General features: G+C 36.7%; 1 protein-coding gene and 1 pseudogene across 9 annotated transcripts in view; one reads left to right on the forward strand and one right to left on the reverse strand.

The window, feature by feature from the left end:
- The window catches only part of FAM168A (family with sequence similarity 168 member A), a 156,559-nt gene that overhangs the window by 110,801 nt on the left and 18,114 nt on the right, over positions 1 to 27,644 (reverse strand). For 2 of the 9 annotated variants that reach the window (XM_039848006.1, XM_039848008.1), the window contains exon 2: positions 2,911 to 3,020. The exons of the other annotated variants lie outside the window; for them this stretch is intronic. The gene's annotated coding sequence lies outside the window, so the exon portion shown is untranslated. The remainder of the gene's footprint in view (positions 1 to 2,910; positions 3,021 to 27,644) is intronic. 9 annotated transcript variants of the gene reach the window in all.
- On the forward strand, positions 7,868 to 7,985 carry LOC120590728 (uncharacterized; annotated as a pseudogene).

A 27,644-nucleotide genomic window follows, 5' to 3' on the forward strand; every position in this document is an offset into this window, starting at 1 on the left:
TTGTGTTGGACTGCAATTGTAAGGGCAGCAGCTGTGGGTCTGAAAACAGATGGTCTTATAAGGATGGAGGACTTGGCTCCATCCTGATTTTCCTAAGGCAAGCAGGTTTGGGTCAGCAGGAAGTGTGGCTGGTAAGTGCCTGAATAGAGCTAGTATTCCATGATGAGGAAAGATGACAGAAATGCATATGCAGTTTCTTTCCATAATTAATGAATATATAAGAGGCTGCAACTACCAGAATATCTCAAGCCCTTATTTTTGTACCTACCTGTCAACTTCTAAATCATTTTCTTTTTAGTCCAACACTTTCTTCCTTGATTTCAATACAAAGATGAGCTCAGGGAGAATGCCTAGTACAGCCTGGGCACAAAAACAGAACTTTAATATCTGCTGACTAAAACAAATTGAAAAAAACAGAAAAACTGAACTTACTGAATGACAGTGAAGTGACTAGGATGCAGTCAAGAATAGGAAGTGTGCAATAAACATGTTTAAGTCAATGTGCCAGGAAACATCCTAGCTATTTTACACATATTCTCATTTAATTCTCGAGACAGCCTTTGTCTGATCATTTTCATCTTACAGATAAGGAAATTAAAACTCAGAAAAGCCAAGTACTCTCCCCACAGTCACACAGTAAATTAAGTGAAGGGAGTCAGAACTGACACCTCCTCCCCGCCCCCAGGGCTGACTCCAAAGCTCTATATATTTTGTCAACCTCTTGTCCTTCTTACTGTTCCTCAAACACATCTAGCTCATTCCTATCTCTGGACCTTTCTGCTTTTTTCCTCTACCACATCTTCTCATGTCTTGCTACTTTGAATCACTCAGGTTTCTGTTCAAATGCCATCTCATCAGAAAGGACTTTTCTTGATCATCCCCCAACATAATCTGTTCCCTTATCTTGCTTTATTTTTTATTATGATACTAACAATGTATTATTTATTAGTTTATTCTTTTTGTCAGTCTCCCCCACTAGAATGAAAGCTCTATAATGACAAGGACTTTGTCTTCGTCACAATTGTATCTCCAGCACTTAGAACTGTAATACATTGCAAGTGCTCAATACATATTCAATGAATAAAAATGAGTGAATAAATGAATTCTATGTGATCAAAATTATAGAGCTCTAGAATATTAATGTAAAAAGGTAGTTGTTACATAATACAAAGAGCACAGTCTTTGAGATCAAGCAGATCTGGGCTCAAGTCTCTAACTATGACTGTGACTTTGGACAAGTCTCTAAACTTCTTTAATCTTCTCATCTGTAATATATGTATAAAAATATAAGTTATATAGAGTTGTTATGATGATTAAACACAATAAACACATGGAAATGCTTTGGGCAAACAAAAAAGTGTTATATAAACAAGTTTATTATGCTGATGGGAAAAAGTTTAGAAACACCTGAGTCAAGGGGAAAAAGTTTAGAAACACTCTAGTCAAGCTTTATATTTTAGAAACCACCCCAAGGCCCAAAAAGGTCAAGTGAACTGTCCAATATCCCAGTTATTTAGAACCAAAACATGATTAGACTCAAGGACTCTAGGCAACCAAGCTGAGACACTTGCCATTATCCCACAAACTACCTGACCTCTGATACTTCTCTTTCTCTTGATTCTTCTTTTACCTCACTGGCTACTCCTTTGAATTTCCCAACCTCCCAATGTCAGAGTATCTAGGGCTCACCTGTTATGCTTTTTTTCTCTGCTCTTCCTACACACATTTCTTAGGTGATCACAGCTTTATATATAATAATGACTCCCAGCTTTATATTTCCAACCTGGACTTCTCTGAATTCCAGACTTGCATATCCTCCTGCCTGACATCTCCTTTTTAGCTAATAGCCATCTTAAATGTAATGTCTAAAACCAAATACCTGACCTTGCCTACAAACCTGCTCCTCCCAGTCCTTCCCATCTCCATATATGACAACTCCAACCTTACAGTTGTTCAGGGCAAAAATCTTCCACTGACCGCTTTCTTACTCTCATAATCTTCACCTAATCTATCAGCAAATTCTGTCAGCTCTACTTTCAAAACATATCCTGATTCCAATAATTTCTTACCACCTCTACTGCTATCACACTGGCTCAAGCTTTCCCTAACTCTTGTAACAGTTTCCTATCTGATCCCCCTGCTTCTGCCCTTGTCATCTATCTAACCCATGTCCCTCTCTTCTCAGAAGCCAAAATGATCCTTTTAAATTCAAACAGATCATGCCACTCTACTCTGTTCAAAACCCTGTAACACCTTCTCAACTCACTCAAAATAAATTAAAAAAAATTTTTTTTAATAAAAAAGACAAGGTCATTACCATGGCCTACCAGACCCATGTAATCTGGCTTCCTTTTTACCTATCTGATCTTACCACTTACCAATGTCCTCTTTCCTTATTACACTTTAGCCACACTGCTGTAAAATTAAATTTTAACATAGACATTCATGTTGTTTGGAAACCACTTTGAGGTGGCCAAAAGCACACACCAAGAAACACATGCAAGACTCGGATTCCTTAATGTGAATAGGAAGGACATTCTTTCCCTTTTTGTTGTTCACTGACCACAACCCCACTTCAGGGATTTAGCACTTATAGTTCTCTCTGCCTGAAGCATTCTTCCCTCAAATTATCAATATAACTTGTTCCTTTATTTCATTAAGATCTGTAATCAAATTTCAACTCACCAGAGAGGCCTAGGTTAACGGAACATATCTAAAATACCTCCCCCACTTTCAATAACTCCCCTTCCCCAGACATTGCTTAATTTTTCACGTCTCTGCCCACTAGAGTACAACTCAAAGCAGAGACTTTAATTTATTCACTGCTGTATCTCCAGTGCCAAGATCAAATTGTAAATGCTCTACAATCAATATATGTAATCAATTCAGCTATTAATTGTTCTTTACTACCTTATGTCTTCAATATGGTCTTCCTCTAAACAGACTGAATATCACTTGAAAACCTCCCTTTTCTGAATATCCTCTCTGAGGACTTTCAATTCAACTAGTGATAGAAGTAACTGAAAAAGAGGAGAATAAGATGAAGTGATTTTTAAAAATTTTTTATTAGTTTCGAGTATACAGTACATGGTTAGACATCTATATAGTTCATAAAATGATCCCCCATTTGCTCCCTCCCTCCCTTGACCCGGCCAATGTATTAATGCTAATTGCATTCCTTATGCCATGCTTCCCATCCCTGTGACCATCCATCAGCTACTAATCTGTACTTCTTTAACCCTTCACCCCATCCTCCCAGTCCCCCAAGCCCCCCTCCCCTCTGTCCATCACCAAATTGTCCACTATATTTGTGAGTCTGTTTTTGATTAGTTTGTTCTTTTTATTCCTTAAATTCCGCATATAAGTGAAGTCATATAGTGTTTATCTTTCTCTGTCTGACTTAAATACCTTCTAGGTTCATCACAGCAATATCTTTTTCCATTCCCTTCCTTTTCATTATGTAGGGGTCTTGTTTTTGATGAAGTGTTATTTTTCTTCCTCTTATAATCTGCTATCAAATCAGTAAGTATTAATAAGCATTTCTATGTGTAGAGCACTGTCTTATTAAAGAAGAATATTACCTAGCTCGGTAGTAAAACACAGAGAGATAACTTAAAAATAGTAACATGATGGGTCATAAACACGGTAAAAGATGCTCCACATCACTAGCCAGTGGGGAATGCAAATCAAATCACAATGAGATAGATACCACTCACTTCACATTCGCTAGGCTGGCCAAAATCAAAAAGACAAGTGGTGGAGAGGATGTGGAGAAACTGGAACCCTTATACACTGTTGGTGGGAATGAAAAATGGTGCAGCCATTTCAGAAACAGTCTGGAGTTCCTCAAGAGATTAAACATAAAGTTACCAATTATCCAGCAATTCCACTTCTAGAATTCATTTCCTCTACCCAAGAGATGAAAACATACCCACCCCCACAAAAATTTATATAAGATTGTTTGTAGCAGCATTATTAATAACAGCTAAAAAGTAGAAACCACCCAAATACCTATTAACTGATGAACAGATAAATAAATGTGGTCTGTCCATAGGATGGACTATAATAAAAATGAAGTATTGATACATGCTACAACACGAATGAAGCTTGAAAACATTATGCTAAATGAAAGAAGCCTGGTTACAAAAGTCTACATGTTGTATAACATTTATATGAAATATCCAAAATAGGTAAATCTAATGTAGAAAATAGATTAGTGGCTGCCTACAGTTGATGAAAATGGGTGAAGTATGAGGTGACTACTAAAAGATACTGGTTTCTCTCTGAGATAACAAAAATGGTCATAAGTCTGTGAATATACTAAAAGCCATTGAATTGTACACTCTAAATTGGTGAATTATATGATATATGGAGCATAGTTCAATAAAGTTCAATAAAGCTGTTACTAAAAAACTTTAATAAGGTAATCTGGGGTTTATTTAGGTTCCACTTATCAATATTCTTACTATTCACATCCAATTTAACATTTACTGAATGGTAGATAACAGTCACCTTCTTTATTTAAAATATCACTCACCTTCTTTACTTAATATTCATGATTCAAATAGCCTACAGCAGGTAAGAAAACTACACCTCATAGAAATCACATAATTTAAGATCTATAGTAAATGACCAGAGGCAGGAATTGGTCCTCATTCACCATCCCCAAACCTAGGGTTCTTTCTCACTTTTCTTCCCCTATTTTTTACTGCCTAGAACACTTAATCATAAGAGCTATGAATTAATAAACCAAGCACTAAGAGATCATAAGAATACAGATTTACTACCACAGATTAAGAGAATGATCACCGAAACTGTGTATCATAAAATCCAAGACTCCTGTATTTATTACTTATCAGCAGTGCTCTGCTACATGAAGAGGGAGCTAAATCTGATTCCCAAGGTCATCTATACGGGGAAAAGAGAGAGAGAAAATAAGTGCACAGTATTCCCCAGCAAACCAATTAGAGCCATAAGCAATTCAGATTGGTTTGCAACTGACCTTAGCCATTCTTGAAACAAGACATCTCAATAACACTACTGAAAAGCACTTATTAAAAAGCTAGCTGTAACAAGGAAGCTTTTGGAATGATGGAATTGTTATATATCCTGACTGTGATGGTAGTTACACAAATCTATGCATGTGTTAAAATTCATAACATTTTATAATACAAAAAGGCAATTTTATTGTTGTTAAAAGTAAAATTTTTACAAACCTATATATTAAAAAATAAGTTTTTGTGCATCAAAAGACATTGTCAGAGTTAAAAGGCAAGCCACATAAGAAAATATTTGCAAATTATATATTGATAAGAAATTAATATCCAGAATATATAAAGAACTCCTAAAACTCCACCAATAGCAAAAAACCTGATTCAAAAAATGAGGAAAGAACTTGAATAGACATTTCTCCAAAGAAAATATACAAATGGTCAATAAGCATATATCACTAATCATTAGGGAAATGCACATCAAAACCACAATGAGATACCAACTCACACCTATAAGGATGACTACTACCAAAAGAAAATAACATTTGTTGACAATGTGGAGATACTGGATTCTTGTGAGAATGTAAAATGGTACAGCCACTATGAAAAACATTATGGCATTTCCTCAAAAAATTAAACATAGAAGCCCCGTATGATCCAGCAATTACACTTTTGGGTACATTTTCAGAACTGAAAGCAGGGTCTCAAAGAGATATTTGTACACTCGTGTTCAAAGCAGCACTATTCACAACAACTAAAACATGGAAGCAACCCAAGTATCCATCAACAAATCGATACACAAAATATGTATCTATACAATAGAATATTATTCAGCCATAAAAAAGGAAGGAAATTCTGACACATGCTACAAAACCAATATGAACCCTAAGGACATTATGCCAAGTGAAATAAGCCAGTCACAAAAGACAGATATTAAATATTGTATGATTCCACTTACATAAGGTACTTAGAGTAGTAAAAATCAGACATACAGAAAGTAGAATGGTGGTTGCCAGGGGCTGGCAGTAGGGGTAAGTTGTTCGGTGAGTATGGAGTTTCAGTCTTGCAAGATGAAGTGTTCTGGAGATGGATGGTGGGAAGGATGCACAAGAATATGAATGTACTTAATGTCACTGAACTGTACACTTAAAAATAGTTAAGAAGTAAATTTTACCATGTTTTTAACCACAATATATTTATTTACAAGTAAATAATAAGCTGATTATACATATTAATATGACTTGAGATAAAATGATAACAGCAGCTAAAGTTTATTGAGTGCTTACTATGAGCAAGCACATTATCTGACCCAACTCTGACCATAATTCTGACTATTATGACCTCTCTTTTACAAATGAGAGATCAGAGCCTAATCGAGCCACTTGTTCAAAATCATACAGCTAGTAACTGAGACTAAATTCAAATTCAGGCAGTCTGACTCCAAAGCCCAGGCCCTTAAAACACTATACCACAACATACAATATTATGTAAAATACTGCAGATAGAAGCTGACAAAGATAACTACTTAGATCATTACTACTCAGTCCTGACAACCTAAGCTCTTAATTGAAGAGAACCATGTTAGAATCAGACATTCTGTAGAAACAATATAATAGATTAAAAGAATGGTGGCAACATCAAGATTACCCTTGTGAAAAATGTACATATGTACATATGTAAATTTAGCTGACCCTACAGTCTCTCCCTTTGGAACCATGCCCCGAGCCGGTCATAAAAGAAAGCAAAATAATGACATTTCTAGATCACAGGTGGGACACATACACATATACTAAAACACCAGCCTCCAGTATCCCAATTTCAAGCAACCTCCAATACTGTCAGATTCAAATGCCACTGGCGTCCTTTGTGGCACTCTGGACTTCTGAGTAGTTTTCATATTTTCTCTGGGTAAGGGCTCTCCCCTCTAGCCCAAGAATCTGCAGAAAAAACATCACCCTCTGTGCCTCCACCCCACAATTTATGCCATGCCCAATATTAAGCAAATCTCTCTCGTTTCTATATAAGTTCTTTATTTTTCATACCTCAGTTTATGAAGTTTACTTATTACTGTTTATTTACCTGAAAAGCAAAAACTTAAAGAAAAAAAGACAGTACAATATGCCAAACTAAAGTGCCAACAGGATGAATGGGGGCCTAATGAGCAGCCTGAGTATGGAAGAGAGGGAGGGATGTGGAACCAATTTTCTTCATAATCAGTCCCTACTATTCAAGGAAGGTCAGTGAAGGTTCCTCAGCACCTGAGTTCCTTGCTCTTCTCTCTGGCTTCTATCAAATAAATATAAATACATTGTTAGCGTATTTATTAAACCCTTAGTCACATTTCTTAATTCTCCATATTTCTTTGTAAAAATTTCCTAGTCTTTCCAGGAATTGTAATTGTTTCCCTAAAAGAAATCTCTGACTAAACAAAATAGGCTCATATTAAACCAAACTTAATTGAGCATCTACTATGTTTCTGAATTACATTTTTTCATAGGCGGTTTTTTATTTAATCCTCAAAAAGAATCCTTTGACTTAAGTATTATTGGCTGCCACATTCTCTCATTTTTTTAACCAAGAATCATAGTTAAAGTAACTTGGGAAGATCTCACAACTAAAAAGCAAAGGGAAAAAAAAGAAGGAGCCAGGATTTAAACTCAGACCTTCTCTCTTACCTCTCTGAACCTCGATTTCCTCATCTGCAAAATGGAAATAATATTACCCATCTTCAAGGGTCAACATAGGAATTATTACATGCAAAGCAGTCAGATCAGCGTCTGCCCCTCAATAAACATTAGTTCTTTTCCTATCTGCCTTTATGCTTGAATTGCCTAGTTTATTCTAAACAAACAGTAATTTTTAAGGTTGATACTTTAGTCTACGGCCATGCCACCCTGAAGTGCCTGATCTCGTCTGATCTCAGAAGCTAAGCAAGGTCGGGCCTGGATAGTACCTGGATGGGAGACCACCTTGGAATACCAAGCGCTGTAGGCGTTAAAAAATAAATACGTAAATAAATAAATAAGTTGACGCTTTATTTTTTTTAGCTATCTTATAATTATTAGCTATCATAACATGCTGTGACCCTATTTTGGGAGCACTTCTGGCTCACCTACCTAGCAGTTGGGATGCTTGCAGCAGAGCTCTTTTCATCACTTGGAGACTTGCATAAGGACTACTTCCTCTTCTCTATTCTCCCTTAGACAAACAGATGTATATGCAGGTGGAGATTTTTTTAAAAGCCATAATTAACTTAATTAACATAGAGTGACAGAAATAGAAAAAGCCACAGTGTTCTAGCCAGGCATCAGGGTAAACAAGAATTCTCTGGCTAGAAAAATGAGAGGAGAAAATAGCATCTACTAGGGAGGAAAAGGAGTCACAGCCACATGGTGGGAACTAAGGAATGTCTAACATAGATGATCAGCACCATCCTCCAGACCCCTCATCCCTATTCCCCAGGATGAGATGGGTGCCCCTGATTTATCAAACAAGAACTCACACCAGACCAAAGTCTAATTATGAGCTCCCTCAAGGGATCATCTAGATCCCCAGGCCACAGAACATGGCACAGACAGGCACTCATATCTGTTGAATATATAAATGAATAGATAAATGAAAAGAATCAGATTGAAAGGATTTCTTCATCTTTTCCACAGTGTGCTAGTACTACACAAGGAGGGTTCTTGCCATCACCCATCATGCAATCTATAACTTCTTATAAATACCCACCAAAAAAGCATAGCACATAGGCCACCTCTCCAAGAGTTCTAGATAATCCATAACTGCTTCTGAAAAAAAGTAACAGCAAATTCCAAGTAAAATATCTCTCCACTACATTCAAAATAAAGCCTATACATTTTAATTAGCACATAAGGCCCTTTTGCAAATTGGCTTTCTTTCCAAACACATCTTTTCAAGATCTCTAAGTACCTGCCAAATATGAAGCAATTGTCCCTTAAATATGCCCTACAGTCCTGCTTCAGCACCTTTAGTTGCCACATCACCACCAAAATTTGGTTTACCTAAGTTCCATCCACCTTTCATGAAACAATTCAGATCACCTTCCACTTTACAAAGCCTGTTGTAACTGTTCCAGAGCAGCGTTCATTTCCTTTCCTGACTTAAGGTAGTCATGTCCAGAGCACTCACCCTACAGTCAATGATGCTGTGTTGTTATTTCTGTACAGAGGACATACATCCACATACATATTAATACAGGGTATGCTATGCTCCTCCAACAGTAAATTTCATAATACCCAGAATGTATTTATGTTACTCTGTTGCCAGTGGCTAGAAAATTAGCCTATATCTAGTAAGTCCTGCTTGTTCATACGAAAATTAAACATTTTTTTCATTTTAAAATGAAAGTGTCAACTAATATCTATTATTATATTTTTAAAAAGGTATTCTCAACTTACCAGGTTTCTCATCACACACCTTTTAGTAATCACGTTTATTAATTCCTACATTACTTTTGAATCAAAGATAAGACTATATTGTATACATTGAGGTTTTAGAAATATGTTTTATTATACCTTGATTCTTAGAAAACTGGTGACCTAGAATGCTCTAAGACAGTGGTAACTCTTCAGGCTAACATTATGTGACAACCTGGTATACCCACTCATCTTTTAAAACTCAAGCTAAGACACTTACTTGAATCCCACTCCCTACTTCTAAATTAATCTACTTCTTTGGGGTTCCACCTTCCCTCCAGATATATATCTAACACAGTCCTAGATAGAACACTAGATACATTTCTATCTTCGCAACCATTACACTTTATAACACTTCCTTATTTACGTGTCTGTCTCCCTACTAATTTGCCCCTCTAGATCTGTGCTTTCCAATACAGAAGCCACTAGCCACTTGTAGCTACTTAAATTCAAATTTATATTAATTAAAAAACTAAGTAAAATTTAAAATTCAGTTCTTCAGTCTCACGAGCCACATTTCAATCAAGCAAGCACTCAAGAGCCACATGTGGCTGGTGACAACCATATTAGACAACAGTGATATAGAACATTTCTATCATTGCAGAAAGTTCTACTGGACAGTGCTATGTCTAGATGGTGTATGTTCCCTGAAGCACACACAGTCTACCAGGCAGTTTGTCAGGAGCTATGCCTAATTCACTTTTTTATTGCAGTACCCAGCACTTAGTAAATCTCCAGTAATGTTTCCTAGAAATGACACTGGGTAACAGAGAGCTTGTTCTCCCTTTCTTATTATCACACACCACCAGGGTCTCTGTTCCATAAGTTCAATGTTCCTTATAGGCTAGAATCAGTGTACATTCCATCATCATCTCAATCTGTGGAATGAGGTAGGAACCACAATAGTTAGAGACAATTAGAAAGCCTTTGCTCAGTCCCTCTCTGCAAACTAAAGCTCCACTATTAAATGTGAGACTTGATGAAGAGGGCTTATTTCTTTTTCGGGTTTGGCATTGTAACTAAACTACAGGTGATTCCGAAAGGAATTTTTTTTAAATACTGGAACAATCTCGCAACTCGGCAAAAATAAAGGAAGAAAATGTTTGAAATTTATGACACTTTTTGGGACTCTATGACTTAATATATCCCTGGTATGCTCTTTATAAAAAATATAGTCATTTGACACACATTTTCTGAGGACCGTTTAAAGGCCAGGAGGCAAAGAAAGAAAAATAAATAAATTCTAGTAGCCGAGAGAAACTTAAATTGGAACAAAACAAATACAAAGTGGTAAGTGCTCTATGATAAGCGGAAGTACCAGGAACTATGCAGAGTACAAAAAAGAGGCTCAGAACCCAGCAGTGAAATGTGGTGGAGGGTGGGGAAACCACAAGGGAGGCTGCTCAGAAATTAGCCCAAGCTACATTTTAAAGGGTAATTAAAAGTTGGGTGATAAAGAAAGGGCGGGAGGGCGTCAAAAATAGAGAAGATGGCACTGATGAAGGTAGAGGAATATAACTTGGACAGTAAATGTCAAGTAGTTCAGTCTGACTGGAACCCATGAGAAAGAAGTAAGATTTGAGACTAATGAGGCAGGCAGAGGCCAAGTCATGAAAAATCTTTGCAAGCTAGACTAAAGGGTTTAAATTTTATCCTCAAAGCTATGGGAAACCTCTGAAGGTTTTAAAAGTAGATAAGAGGAGGGCAATATATACTTAAAGCTTACAGAGAAGCAGTATGAAGGATGATTTGGGGGAGGTGAGAAAGGAGCAGGAGACCTGTCAGAGGAAGTTGCTGCAAAAAAATAAGAGACAGTATATTTTACCACCAAAAAAAAAAAAAAAAAAAGTGATGAGCCAGCGCCCATCTGATGCAAATAGCTTTAAACACAACCCATTTTTAAATGAGTCTCTCTCCATTAGTCTATGCCTCTCAAAATTATAACACCATGATTTAATTACATAGCACAACTACAAAAGCAACTGTTAAATTACATAAACTCTAAAAAATTACACTGTACTCTATTACTCAAAAGCCATTCTGGACTTCAAACTAAAACTGTACATTTTTCTCTTTTCCACTGCACATAATTTTGGAAAAACATTTCGGCCAGCTAAGCACATCTGTGCAGTGTACAATAAGATAAACAATTTAACAGGAGTTTAATGAATCACTTTCTATTCTTTATTAGAGAAAAAAATTAGAAAACCGAACACAGCAACATCAGGTTGCAAATTGACATTTTTAAATTAGTTTTTTTAATATGAACATGCCAATTTTAAAGCCCATCTCGTTACATGGTACAGCTGTCCTGAATGAATACAGCATTTTCAGTTATTAGGCACTTGGCTAAAGCATTCAGAACTGCCATCAACGGTAAGAGCCACAAGTACAGTACTTAGGAAGTACCAACATACTCAAGCCAGAATAAGATTTTTTGTCTATTCTGGAAAAGAGGAGACATATGAAAAAATGGAAGGAACAATCTCACAATTTTAAGAAAGTATCTTTCCGTTTTACCTCTTATTCTCTTAAAGATAACAGACTCCAATATCTTTGATCCCATAGTTTCTTAGCTTAGAGAGTTTTACCCACCCTCTTGCCTGTAGTAATAAAACCTGAAGAACCAAGGCTTTGGTATTAGACTAAAACTGGGTTCAATTCCAACTCTACCGCTTACGAACTGTACAAACTTAACACATTGCTTAACTTTCCTGAGACTCTACTTTTTCACGTGTAAAATGATAATACCTCACCTTGCAGAGCTGTGGTGAGGATGAAAGAAAATGTATATAAAATATCTATAGAGCATCTGGCTCATATAGGCATTCAATAAATGGGAACTATTTTTACATTCTCTTTTTGTACCTTACTATAATTTGTATATAACAGTAATTATGTATCTACCTTAAAAGTTTTTGAGGATTAAATGAATTAACATAGGTAAAGGGTTTAGAAAGGGTTTAGAATAATTGCCTGGCACACAGCAGGCAATTATTATGGTTAGTTGCTATTGCTGTTACTATTACATACCAACATCATAGCATGTTTCACACTGAATTACAATTTGTGGTCTTCCTAATACTTAGCATAGAACCTTAATAAATATCTGTTGACCAGTTGAATAAATAATGGATGAATGGTTGAATAAAGGAACTGAAGATATAGTTCTGTGACAAGAGGAATTATTTCTCTGAATGTATTACGCAATCTTCCCACTGTGGCCATTCAATAAGCATGTATTGTTTTGTGAACTGACTAATTCTATCAAGCCTATGTAGTAAGTAGGAGTATTCCTGTATGCCTATTTTACAGGTAAGAAACAGAATCTCAGAGAAATTAAAGATTAAGATCACTCAGCTATGACAGGAACTAGAATCTTTTTTGGTCTCTCAAAACTAGTTCTAGATTTTTTTCTACAAAGGCTTGCTCTCTCCATATTTTAAACATTAACTATGGGATTGGTCAAGTTTTTCCAAATCTCTGTGGTTGCAAGAAGAGACCTCTGAGTCAGAAGATACTACCAATAAATGATGGAAAGGTGAAGAAGGAATATGACCAATTAAGGAGAAAGTCAGTGTCTCTTTTTGGAGAGAAGAGCAAAGATCTGATTTTATTTGGCCTGAGTATAGAGAAAGCAATTAAATCCGAAACTAACAAGAGGATAAAGCCCTAACTATGAATAAATGAGGACAGAGAACACTGAGAGAGTCAAACATAAAAGGCAGTATGGGAGTTATTGGCATTCATCCTCTCCTGTGGAAAGCAAGACTAGGTACGGTCTTTATGGAGAGTATTTACTCTTTCATTTAACAAATACTTTCTGCAATGAACCAGAACAATTCAAAAGTATATAGCAAGAGCCTTAAAAATTTTACTTTTATTCCAATTATAGTATTCTTGAATTTTATCAGAAACTATCAAAACATACAGACCAAATTTTAAAATAAAAATGCTCATCATGAGTGTTCCTTATAATATCCAAAAAATGGAAAGTAACCTAAATGTCCAACAATGTTATTATTAAAAAAATCATATTATACAATGCAACAATAGTCATTAAAACTGATGCTTAAAAATTTTCAATGACACTGTAAAATGCTTAAAATCTAATGTTAAATTTTTAAAAATGTCATAAAACTGGATCTATAGTATGATCTTTATATAAAATAAATAAGAAAAAAATTTTTGAATACTGAAAGTTTTAAAAGTTAACCTCTCTAGAGTAGGTTATAGAGAGGCTACAGGGAGGATAGGATAATTGGAAGCTATTTGCCAAGTTTTCAAATTTTCCATAATAGGCACTTTTCAAAAAGCCACAGGATGGATATTTACAGAAGAAAAACAAGGATATCAAATACCATCATGATTGATCAAGATCTTTGGATTCTCTGCTAGTAAAAAGATATAAAAGGCATATTATTTTCATACAAAAGGATTATGCTAATCCTAGTGAGAACTGACACAACTACAAGAGTGAAACACAAAGAGCAAGCAAAAAAGAGGAAATCCAATCAGATTCCCAGGAGGTCACTTTCATTCCAGAATGTCAGCAGCAAAGCGAAGTTCAATGGGTGAAGTGAGGAATGAAACTTGATGGATGAAGATGATGGCAGAAATCCAGCTAAGACCTAGTGCTAAAATATGTGAGTTCTTTGAGAGTATGAAACCTGTCAGGTACCATACAGTGTGATAAAGACAATGAAGGAAAGCACACAGCAAGAATGTGGCAAAATAGTCTAGAGCAGCGGTCCCCAATCTTTTTGGCACCGGGGACCAGTGCTCCTATGAGAATCTAATGCCTGATGATCTGAGGTAGAATTGAGGCAGTGATGCTAGAGCTGAGAAGTGGCTGCAAATACAGATGAAGCTTCACTAGCTGGCCCGCCACTCACCTCTTGCTGTGTGGCCCAGTTCCTAACAGGCCACGGACAAATACCAGTGCATGGTCCAAGGGTTGGGGACCTCTGGTCTAGAGAGAGTCCAGAAGGCTTTGTGTAAGACAATTGATTTAAAGGAGAAAGGCGTGAACCTAGAGAAAAAGGAGGACATTCTAAGAAAAAGGGCAGCCCAAAGAATAGAAACAATTTAACATGTCTGGGAAAATGACATTCATTTCGGTATTGCTAGAGTACAAAGTGCAAGGCAGGCAGTGGTGAAAGATGTGGTCATGGAAGTCATCAGAGGTCTGTCTGTCCCAGATGATCTGAATGCCCAAAGTACTATTAGCCGACCAGTCAGACATGAATCAATCAACAAGGGCACCAGCCCAGAAGGAACTCAATTCAGCAGAAGAGACAGTCAGGTAGCATTATGGATCAGATAAGTGAAAAGTGGTTAGCACAGAGAAGGAGCAACCAATCCAGCCTGGGGGCTCATAAAAGGCCTCTGAGAGAAGGTGTCAAAGTTGAGAAACAAAGAAAATGGAGGTAAGGGCAGCAACATCCAAGATGGTAGCACACTACTCATACCCGGCTTGACATAAACTCTGCAAATCAGGAAACCCAGTCCATATAAGGATTCCAAAAAGGGAACAACTCTCATCACCAGAATGTGAGCTCCATAAACCTCATTTGTCTTGTTCACTGTTTTGTCTCCAATATTAAAAATAGTGAGCACAAAGAAGCTGCTCTACAGATAGTTAAGAAGAAAACAAAAAAGAGCGGGGCTTGCTGTTTTATTAAAAAGCAATGGGGAATTCACAGTCACTAAAAGGTAGAAGCAATTCAAACATTCATCAACAGCTGCATAAAAAAATGTATACACATACAATGGAATATAATTCAGCCTTAAAAAGGAAACTCTGACATATGGTACAACATGGATAAATCTGAAGACATTATGCTAAGTGAAATAAGTCAAAAAAGGACAAATATTTTATGATTCCACTCATATAACTACCCTAAGTAGTCAAATTCACAGTGACAGAAAGTAGACTAGTGGCTGCTGAGGGCTGGAAGGATAAGGAAATGGGAAATTACTGTTTAATAAGTACATAGTTTTAGTTGCACAACATGAAAAAAGATGGATGGCAGGATGGTTTTACAATAACATGAATGTACTTAATGTCACTGAACTGTATATTTTTAAATGGCTAAAATGGTAAATTTTATATTTACATATATTTGCAACTTTTTAAAAATACAAAATGCAAAGAAAAATAGTTACTTAAAAAGAAAGCAATGGGTAAAAGATATGGAAAAAAGGATAAAGAAGTAAGAGTATAAATGAAGACTAAAGCCAATTCTCAGAAGCTTGGAGCCAAAGGCAAATAGCAATGTCTCCACCATCCCTCCCTTCAACTGCCATTTCCATCCACATCGAATTTAGTAATTTTATATGCAGTTGAGTCCCACTTAAAACAAATATTAAGTGTAGAACCCCAAAGAGCTCACATACAAGCAAATTCTGAAAGATGTGTTACGAAAGCAATGTGTAACCAACTTACCTCGTTATTGTGGGTAACAGCAAAACAACCATCATTTACTTGAACACCTGATATGTGTGGGGTACTATGGTTGGAGTTTCATAAACATTCTTTCTAATCATAACAGTAACCTTAAAGGTAAATTAAGGTTCATTTTTCATACTAACTCATCTACGATGATACAGATATAGAGAAGTTGAAATTTGAATCTAGGTTTATCTGATTCTAAAACCCTTGAGGAGTGATCGATTACTGTTTTAAAAGAACCCAACCAGGTATCTCTCTGTGCTACTACTGGGGCCTTAGCCTCTGACTTGTCTCCTCTCCAGCTCTGTTAGAAGTTATTAGCTGGGAGTACCTAGATTGGGTCATTACCAAATACCTTTCTAAGCAATTCCCAGTGGCCGTGGATGGGGATGCTCTGGGCACTGAGCCACTGAAAGAAGAGAGGTGGCTCACTGCAGGTATTTCAGACCCCAAACTGACCAAACAGGACAAAGACAAAACAATTTTAACAATGTTTCCTCCAGGAGGGCACTCCACTGGCACTGCCTAAGGAATTAAAACTGCTTAACAATGCTTCACTGGTTAATAGCCTTCATTCCTTTTCCTTCCCTAAACCAGCCCTAGAAATCATTACCAACTTATCTCCTTCTGGTCCATTTTCCCTCAGCCTCTCCCACTCCCGTCTGTACCACTCCCGGCTGTACCACTCCCAGCACCACCAAATTCATCATCCCTTTACCTAGCTTTGAGTAACATCTACGATCCAATGAACAAACTACTAACGTGTACAGTTCGCAGACACTTCCAAACACAGTAAATCATTTACTCCTTACAACAACTCTGAGAGATAGGTATCAATATCTCCATTTGACCAAACTGGTTCAGTTTAGTCTAAGTAAATAAGTAGTGGAAAACATTCATCAGAAAAAGAGGCCACCTTTCTTACTGCTTTTGTTTTTGTGAGCCAAGATTCTTTTTCAAAAGCCTCCGGTAGCATTCATGGCATGTTTCACTGGCCAGGCTTTGGGCACATAACTATTTCAAAACCATTCATTGGTAAGGGGCATGGAATTATCATGACTAATTGACAAACTAATTCCTGGGGGTGGAATGGAAGTTGGCAAACACAAAACCAGGCCCATCACCTCTAGGATACTGACATGAAACAATGAAAGAAGCATATTGCCTCCAGATCCCATTTCCTTCATGTCATAGAGACCCTGAAGATTCAATGGGTCAGAACTGCTGGCGTGAGTAACAGAGAACAGACATTCTTTGGAGTCTAGAGTCTGTGGAGAGTGCTCGGAGGATGATCTAGAGACCTTAGTTTTAGTAACAGTACTATATTAATACTAGTTCTGAACTTAAAGCCTGCTATGTATACTTCGCTATGGGTGCCCCTCCCCAACTCTTGGTTTCCCATTCAGTAATTTAAAGAGCCACCTAGATCACTGTTTCCAAAATGGTTTTCAGAGAACTAAGGGTTATGAAAAGGCACCCAGGACCAGAAGTAAACGGATGGTGGATACAAAGGAGTAGTGTTATAAGCCTGACTTCAACCAGAAGAGCTCCCATTTGATCTCTCTATATGGAACTTCATATAACATTTGGTAGAAAAACAGTTCTAGGGCTTTAAAAAAAATTTTTTTTAACCCAGTAAGAAAGATAATATCCCTTCCAGATTAACATTCTATTTTTCAGTGAAAACAGATATCAGCTGAACAATCCCCCATTAATCACTTTACCATATTTCACTAGTTATGAATGACCTTCATGTTGATAAATCCAGTGGATGCTGTCTTTATTTTTATTTGATCTCAAATATAAATGTAGCTTTAATCAAAGAAAACTTGAAAGTAGTACTACGCATCTATTAAAATAGCCTAAATAAAACACAGTAATAATACTAAATGCTGGCAAGGATGCCAAGAAACTGGATTTCTCATACAATGCTGGAGCAATGTAAAATGTACAGCCACCTGGAAAAGTGTTTAGCAGTTTCATATAAAACTAAACAGGCATTTACTGTACAACCCAGGAATTGCTCTCTTGGGCATTTATCCCAGAGAAACGAAAGTACACAAATGCTCATAGCAGCTTTATCTATAATAGCGAAAACCTAGAAACTCAAATGTCCTTCCTTCAACAGGTAAATGGTTTAACGAATACTGATGTATCTATCCACAGGATGGAATTCTATTCAAGAAAAAAAAAAAAGAGAATAATGATACATGCAACAATCTGGATGACTCTCAAGAGAATTATGCTTAGTGAAGTCAATCTCAAAAGGTTATATATTATCTGACTCCATTTATATATGTCATTCTCAAAATGACAAAACTATACAGATGGAGAACAGATTAGTGGTTTCCAGTGGACAGTGACAGGAGTAGGTTGGGGGAGAGAGGAACGTGTGTGTATAAATAAGAAGGGGAGTCGTACAAGGGAGTTCTTTTGTGGTGACGGAGTCACTTTGTATCTTGAGTGGTGCCAGTTACACAAATTCATACATGGAATAAAATGCACAGAATTATACACACAAATAAATGCATGTAAAAAATACTGATAAGAGAATAAATAAGATCTGTAAGTCTAGTTAACATACTGTATCAATGTCAATTACCTGGTTTTGATATTGTTCTACATTATATAAGATGTCACCACTGGATCAAGTTCGAAGAAGAATATACAAGACTCTTAAGTCTATTTTTGCAACTTCCTATGAGTCTACGATTTCAAAATAAAAAGGGTTTGGTTTTTTTTTTTAAGCAATACAATTCAACAAACATTATCTATGTCAAGTAAGCTGTTTTGTAATGAAATGTTAGTCATCAAAAAAATTATATAGTACGATGTTGTATAAAACCATTTTTTTTCTTCAATTTTGATATCCCTGGCTTATCCACTTTAAAAATTAAGATACTTTTTGCAGAGATTATTAACTATTCTCTCTATATGGTAATTATAAAAACCTTAATTTATTAACATACTTATGAAGTACATGACTTGTACATGCCAAAGCACATTTTTATACCATTAACAAATATATCAGGAACTCAGAAATGTATCAGCAGCTCTCCTTTTTTCCAGCAAAAAACAACCTAAAACGTACAGAAATAATGAGAGTTGGGGGAAAAAATCATTTAGAAAAATAAAAAAATGAAAGAAGAGCAAGTATCTTTAAACAGACAGTGGAACAGAAGGAAAAGTAGCTTAAGAGTACAACTATCCCAGAAAATGGAACTAAACCAGACCACATAGGAGGGCCTTGGCAGAAGGAGTAACTAGAGAAATGAGGACTCCCTGAGTTCCCAGGAAGGGGGAAAAGGTTGAAATCTATCCTGCAAGTAGTTTCTGAATGTCTACAATATGTTTGGATGATCTGGGCTCTTACACAAGTCTGAGTTTCAGACAAATAGGCCTACAGGTTTCCCCCTCTCTCCGAAAATACAGTGTTCCTATAAAAACTTTCATAAGCCGAAATGGCGTAAAGCAAAGAAGCAATTACCATTAACTTACATGGAAAAATTTTTGAGCGTTCCCAGACTCAAAATTCAACACATGCACAACGTCTTTATTTCACTCATCACTTAGAAATGCTTAATTACGTCCAGTTTTATGCCATGCCTAACACCCTTATGAGCAATCTTAGGCTTTTCTGATATCTTAGCACACATCTTGCTAACAGATACACAAAATAAATTGAGATAAAGCCCAGATGCTCACAGACACAGTTCAAAGCTATGGTGGCCTGATGCTTAGTGTAGTTCCCAGGAAAGGAACTTGGTGATGCCACTCTTGCCACTCAGGGTGCATGTTGCCTCTGTAACAGCTCACTGCAAAGCAAACACTGAATGCTACTTTCGTTTTCACCTTTTTTCGTAAAAGCGAATATCCTGCTCAGATGTCTTTCGGTTAGCCAAATAGGTACTAATACATAATACAGGTCTTTGTAAAAGTGAAGTGGAGTAATGCAAACTTTTGAAAAGCAGGGACACTTATAGCTGCTGGACTCCCAACTGACCTACTGCTCTGCTGGGAAGTCTCTCCTAGTTACCCAGGCTGAACCTGGTCTCCCCCTCTTCTGAGCTCTTAAAATCACAGAAGTGTAGATTAAGTCCCACCTCTGGGAACTTACGCTATACTACTTTAAACTGTAGCTATCTACAGTTTTAATCCATCTGCCCTATCAATAGGAACTTACGAAAAGGCACTATATTAAAATAGAATAAAACATGCAAACAAAGAACAATTGGTTCAAGTTTCTCACCATTATGGCTCTGTCCATGCTGTTCCCTATGCCTAAACAATAAACTCAGTTAAATGTTAAACTGCTTTCCCGGAGAAACTGTCTTGTTTTCCCCTTTTAAAAGTCATCCTTCTCTCTATCCTAGGTTTCTAGAAAATTCAGAGGTAAATTTGTAGCTCACCTATAGCAAGTGGGGAGACATGTATTATTTTATTTTCATCAGTAATGAATAATTTTCTTTCTTATTCTATTGTTACTGTTGTAAGCTACCCTAAAACCTCTGTGGAACAAATACACCAAAGACCATACAAACTTAATAAATTCTACTATACCCCTAATAAGTGTACTAAAATTATGGCATATAAGCCATTCACTTTTTAAAAATCCATAAACCAAGGTCTTCATCAGGACTCTTTCCATTGCTGAAATGACTTTTATGTCTGTATCATTTAACTAAGGGGTAAAAAAGTGACACTTCACTCACTTTAAACACCTAGAGGACTCCAGGAAATCTTCATAGAGGCAGTACTGATCAAACTGAGTCTTAAGGGAACAGGTAAGGGAGCAAACCACCCAGCTACAACAGTAGAACCAAGGTTTCCAGATTCCCTGTCAAGAGCTCTTTCCACTACTAAGTCCTAGTGGTAGGAGAGGAAAATGAGTACTGGGGCATTAATGGAGATGACTACCACAGAAGCTCATTTAGACCAGCTGTCAAAGTGCACTTAAATACATATAAAGGCCTTGTCCACACAAGCAGCAGGACCACAAAGACCCTGCCAACCATACAGAAAGACAGTTCAACTAGATACAGTCATGATCCAAACACAAAACTAAACAATCTGTCTTTTCTCAGCACTTTAGCTTCTTCACCTACTACCATGCTGCCTCTTTCTGCTATATGTATAAAGGTTGAAAGCTCAAAGAAGTACCAAACACACTAAGCTAATTTGAACTCATATATCCTAAGACAAAACAAGTTAAAAAAAAAAAATCCTATAATACTGACATTTCCACACATGCAGATTCTGCTGAGACAGCATGATGCACTCAAAAGAAGGCAGCGTTTGGGGTCTACATCAGTTACCACCACTTACTAATTGTGTAACCTTGGGCAAGTCATTCTTCTGACCCTCAGTTTCCTCATCACCTGTAAAATGGGAAACATAAGTATAACACCTTTTTTCATGAAGCTATTATAGAAAAAAAAAACATAAAGCAAGAGAACACACTTGATCAAATCGTAATGCATACTATAAACATTAGTTATGTTCTCTAACGCTTTGCAGAAAGATGTTTCAAAATAAATTATATGACTTCCACTGTTATAAGAACAAAATCCTCACTGCTCCAAAATAGGGACTACATTTCCTTTTAGACTTGAAGAAGATCAAAACTATTTCCAGAGAAGGCTTAAAAAAACAATACCACATTAAACATTGGTGATTTGTTTTAAGAGCTGGTATGCAATTAAGAGGATTCCACTGTTACACCAGGCTCTTGTGGCATCCAATTAAGTAATAATGTGAGAGAGGAGCTCAATTATGGAGGAAAACTTCCCCAAGCCAGTGACAGGTGTGCAGGGCTCAAGCTGAGATCAAAATAGTTGACTACAGCATTAATCCCCCCTTTCCTTTCTCCCAAAGACACTTAAGTTTGCATGCAATTAGCTGAAAAGTAAACCAGACCAAATGACTGCCATATTTCAAGCTTTATTACCCTTTATTGTGTTAATATCCACCAACTGAGTTTTAAAGGATTAACACCAAAACAGATGGTTTAAACCACAATACAAGAGCTTCAGTGATCAGAAATGATAATAATCAAGTTGAATTTACACTCATCACTGAGATGTTACCATGTATCCCTAAATTGTGCCTATAGTAAATCGAAATTATTCCTTTTTCATTTTCACATACTTTGTAAATAACCTTACTAAAACCATCTCTCAGGGGATGCATGTTTTTCCTAATTTGCCTACCTTTCCTCCATATAGCATACCTCTCTTGTCCTTGATTTAATCAATAAAATTTCAAGTCAGACATCCAACATTTATTTTATAGGTGATAGACAATGGTTTTAGCAACACCTGCACAAAAGCTTTTAAATAAAGCACATCTCCGAAATCCAAATGGAAAAATAATTTTTCCACAAGTTTGATTACTCTAAGGTCAAAGTGTGACCTTTCAAAGAGATGGACGCTTACAAATTAAACTGTTTATGTAAACTCTAAACATGTAACAGGGCAATGATGATGCCACAAAAGCACTCATTTGTTAAAATAGCCTTTTTCAAGCAAGATTACTCTTGACCGTCAAAGAAAAGAGCTCCCGAAAGGTCAGATCTCCAAATGCAGTGTTGGGAAGCAATTCCTGAGAAATGTGTACACACTCACACAGGATGAGTCATTATGACAAGAAAAACACAGGAACTGGATCCAAGTACCAGTATGTCCTATACTCCATTCATTCATGCAATAATTGAGTAGCTGCTCTCTACCAGGTACAATACTGAGTGCTGACACTGAGCAACACTGAGGGTATAGGGAAGACACATTATTAATACAATAAAGTATTACAGGTTCTATGAAAGACATCAACACAAGAGAAGCATGAAGAGAAAATAATCAATTCTACCTAGAAAAGAGAGCAAGAGCTTTATAGAGGAAGTGGTATTGGTGCTGAATTTTTTAAAATAAAATAAGGCTATGTTTACCAAGTTGAGAAGAAGGGCCATTTGAGCAGAAGAAACAACACAAGTAAAGGTCTGGCAGTATAATAGCATATGGTAAACCCCAGAGACTGCAAGTGGTTTGGCAGGCTTAGGCTGAGACGAGGGGGTCACCTAAGGTGACCCTGGAAGCAGAAGGAAGAATGGAGGCTACTGTCTGGGCAAGAGATGCTGAGAGTCTGAGCTAAGGCAACAGATGTGGGGATGGAGGGAAAGGCATTGATTTGAGAAACGTTAAGGTGATATCTACATAGCTCATAGCTGGAGAATGGGAAGATAAGAAAATCCCAAATCTCTAGCTTGGGTGACTCAGAGAATGCTGGTAGCATTCACTGAGATAAGAAACCCAAGAGAAGAAGGTTTGGAGGAGAAGATAATGAGTTCAGTTTTGAGTCAACCATGTAACTTTAAACCAATCACTTAATACCTCAAAATGTTTCCTAATTAGCAAAATGGTTATAATATCACCTATCTCAAAGGTTGTGGTGAGTATTATATGGAATAATGGATAGGGGGAGGTCTATATTATTATTACCCTCTCCCTATGACTCTCTGGAAAGCACTGCTACTACTAGTATCCACTTTCCCTTTCTTCCTTTTGGTACAGACACTCCCCTACCCTCACTTCCTACATCATGGGCCAAGATTTAAACTGAGGCACATGCAACCCAGCTGGAAACTACATTTTTTTCAGTGTTACTTATAACTAGGTATGCCATGTTTCTAAGTACATATAACGAATGAGATGCCAGGAACGTGATGGAAGCAACTTCCAACTTTTTTTTAAGGCATCTATGTGCCCTCTATATTGTCTCTTCTTCCTTTCCATGGACTAGAAGGTGGATGTGTTAATAAGCTGTCTCTGAGTATGCAAATGAAGACACCATCCTGGGAAGGCAACAAGATAAAAGGAATATGGATCCCTTAATTTCACGGAGCAGAACCTCTATGCATGCTGGTCATAACAGACCTACCTCTAAACTGATATGTTTAGAGATAAACATCTATCTTGTTTGAGGCACTGAATTAGTCTCTCTGTTTCAGCAGCTACCCTGTACTCACTCTTTCTATTCCCCAAACTTGTAAAACCTGCAAGGAAACTTTAAGACAAATTTCAGGACTCTAAAAATCTACTAGATATTGGTAGTACCTTCAAGATTGGAGAGGTGAACATTCACGTGCACTCACAGACACAAAATGAGAAAAGACTTGGACAGATGTGTACCAAGTGACAGAGCAGGACCAGGTCTATAGCCAACTAATCGAGATCAAAAATTCTAATTTTTTTATTTCATACAATTTCTGCATTAAAACAACTCTTAAAAGATCCAGTAATATGTAAATTACTACCTGACACTCAAGTCTACAGTCTGGACCAATGGAATCAGCTATGACATTCCTAGGTAAGGGGTAATTTACATGAACATAACAATCGTGTCAGACTAAAATAAGAAGAGGGGCTTAGAAATTCTCAAACATTCTGAACCATAATCATATACAAAAATTATGCAGGGTAATGTACCTGGAAGACCAAATAGTTAGGCCATGACTATATATGAAGTTATACTGCATAGAAGCTAAATGTAGCAAAACTGGCTTCCTCTAAAGGACCTGGAAGAAGGCTATCAATGGAACTAGCTCCTTGATCTGTTTGATAGTATTAGGATGCTCCTACCAAAAGCCTCCCTATCTAATTTATTTATTTGCAGGACAGATGAGCTAAAACACTTTAGCTGTGGCTTTGGCCATGTGACATCACCTTTAGGTCATTATCTGGCTTCAAAATTGACTAAAAAAATAGTTTTCAAAGAAAAAAATGTGTGCTGTGAGAGAAACCTAGGTTTCTAGTCTCAAGTTCAACATTTTCAAACTGTATGAATCAATCAATTAATTTCCCTGAGCTTCCAGGTCTTTATCTGTAATATAGGAGAGGGTGAGAGTAAAACAGATGATGACCTCTTCCAGCTCTACTAAGTTCCAAAGTTGGTGAATCTTCTAATGATATACTACTGAGTTAGCCTATTATTTTAATCTCAATATTTCAATGTAAAAAAGATAAGTCACGATATAGGATCACTTCAGTTTATTTAAAATACATACTTTAAGCAAAAAAAAGAAAAACAAAAACTAATTTGCCGCTGTCGTATCTTCTTCACAGAAATACAAAAACAAAATCTGACAGGCAATCAAAAAGAGTCAAATACAATTAAGTCCACCCAGACATCCGAAAAATTGCTTCTTCAAGCACTACAAATGTATAATGCAATCCCTCTCTCACATGAAGGCTGTTTGTTATAGATAATTCCCATATACTGGCTCAACTATATTAAATAGCACTATAATTAGTATTACTGTAATTCTCAAACAATCAAATAGTGACCAAGAATGAAGCAATCAGGAGAAATCACAGGATATAAAACCAGCAATTTTAGCATCATCACCCTTTAATAACTCAGTATATATTCTTTCAATCATGCATTCCCTCAGCAACGTTTACAGAAAACATGCTCTGTGCCAGGTAAGAGGAAAACAAAGACTCGCCACACACTCACACACAGAGTTATCTACTCTCAAGGAGGTCTCACAGTCTGTCTACCAGGGAATTTTGCTCCTGGGATTTGAAAAAGGCACATAGATTTTTTTTTTAAGGTTGCCTCTTACTTTAATCTACATAAAATAATCTATTTTCCACATCCAACAGAATTACTATGCATTCCTAACAGACATGTAGCTCTAAAAATAGCTACAGTATAATAAAGGGGAAAAAATATGGGAGTTGGAGTCAAGCGACCTGGGATTTATAGTCCAGATTCTGCCACTCAACAAATGTATGACCCTGTATAATTAGTTCACTTCACTTTTCCTCACATACGAAATGTAAACAGCATAACATCTGCTTCACAGTTTTAAGACTCAAATAAGGTAGATAATATATTTTACTCTACATATTTAAGACTCAAATAAGGTAGATAATATATTTCACTCTACATATACTGTATATATCTACAAGCTGTTTCTGAGAAAATTTAGTGTGAGGGTTAAGTATGTGGGCTTTTAAGTCAGACTATGCGGGTACTAACCACAACTGCATTTCTTCATTAGGTCCAAGACTGAGTAAATTACTTCCTTTCACTGAGTCTCAGTTTTCTCTTCTATAAAATGGGAATAATGAGGATTAAAACATATATTGCCCTTGGCACAATCCCTGACATTCGACAGTGTTAGCATCATTATTAGATCTGTGCTGAATACAGTGGTGAAAAAATACATGGTCCTGCCCCAAAGAGCTACCAGTTTAGTGCAAGATATAGATCGGTAAAAAGAAAAATTTTAAATAACATAAAATACAAAGAAAGAATTATGCAACTATCAGTTGACATTATTATATATGAAGTTAATGTAATAAAGTAACTGAGACTGATTCTAAGCGGGGCCTGTGGAAATCATCTACCTAATCACTGCGACACCTTGATGTTAGCAGACAAAGGGGGTAGAAAAAACCTAAATGTGTTCTTATAATCAAATAAAATGAAGACTTTGAAACTATCGCATACAACTATTCTACCCCAATACTCAATGCAGAAGGCAATGATCCAGACTACATAATGCAGTCAATTGAAGTGAAGAAAAACCAACACCCCCCCGAAAGAAAAATGAATAAAACTGGTGTAATACCAAAATTCAGAGCCAGAAGGCTTTCTTCACATGAAAAAATCTTTAACCAATACACTGCAGCATTCATACACATCAATAATTAAACACATTCAAAATTGTGGTTGATGTTGCACTTAGGAAAAATACCATCTGCATTACTGAAACCAATTTTCAGGGAAGAGATAACCAGAATATGACTGCATAAAATTAAGCTTTCTATTGGTGAAAGCGGATCCCCTACTTGCCAGCCACCTGCACATCTTTAAATGAAAATATGCCAATGTGCTCACCGGAGAGATACCAACAGATTCATGTACAATGAGCACAAGATTCACCTGGAATTTTCTCCTAAAAATGGACACACTTAGCTGTCAGGCGGCATGGGGAGCTAGGAATGAAACAAAATCTATTTTAACTTCTGTACATATTCCTAGAAGACTTAAAACCAGGATTTCAACTTGAGTGTCCTCATGAGGAAAGCCATAGCTGTTAATTCCATCCCTTTTTCAACCAATCCGCACACTGCCTAGTGTTCTAAGTTTTTCTAATCAAGGAGCCTCCCTCTCCCTTGTTCTATGGATCTAAACTAGACCAAGATCCATACCTCATATATAAGCTCTTCCCTAAGTCCTTGGCCTGCCTCACAGTTGTACTTCCACCCTCACCCCATCTCACCGCCACCATCCAATTATATTCACTCAGTATTTTCTCTACACACAACCTCATTCTGGCCTCTTCTCTTCAGCTGTCCCCAAGAGCTAACATAAAACTCATCAAAATAACTCCTATATATAGTTCAAGTGAAGTTTTAAATTTTCTCTTAAAATGGCAGTGAATTCTCACTAAGCCCCACCTAATAATTATTATCTCGCCTAGCGTTTTTCAACGTAAAATGCATGTTCACATCCATTATCTCATTTGATCCTCACAAAAGATGAGAAGGTCAGCAATTATTATCCCGGTCTCAGGTCTCAGTCAGAGAAAGTCAATCGTCCCAAGGAACTCAGCTAGTGTGCAGGAAAGCTGGAACTTCAAGTTTGTATGATCACAAATCCAATGCCCTTTCCACATATGCACTCAATTTACTGACCAAGAGAGTGTAAACAATGACCCAACTATCTAAATATCTCTTAAATTATCTAGCTTGG

This window comes from Pteropus medius, unplaced genomic scaffold (assembly GCF_902729225.1).
Source record: "Pteropus medius unplaced genomic scaffold, Ma_sr-lr_union100, whole genome shotgun sequence".
NCBI lineage: Eukaryota > Metazoa > Chordata > Mammalia > Chiroptera > Pteropodidae > Pteropus > Pteropus medius.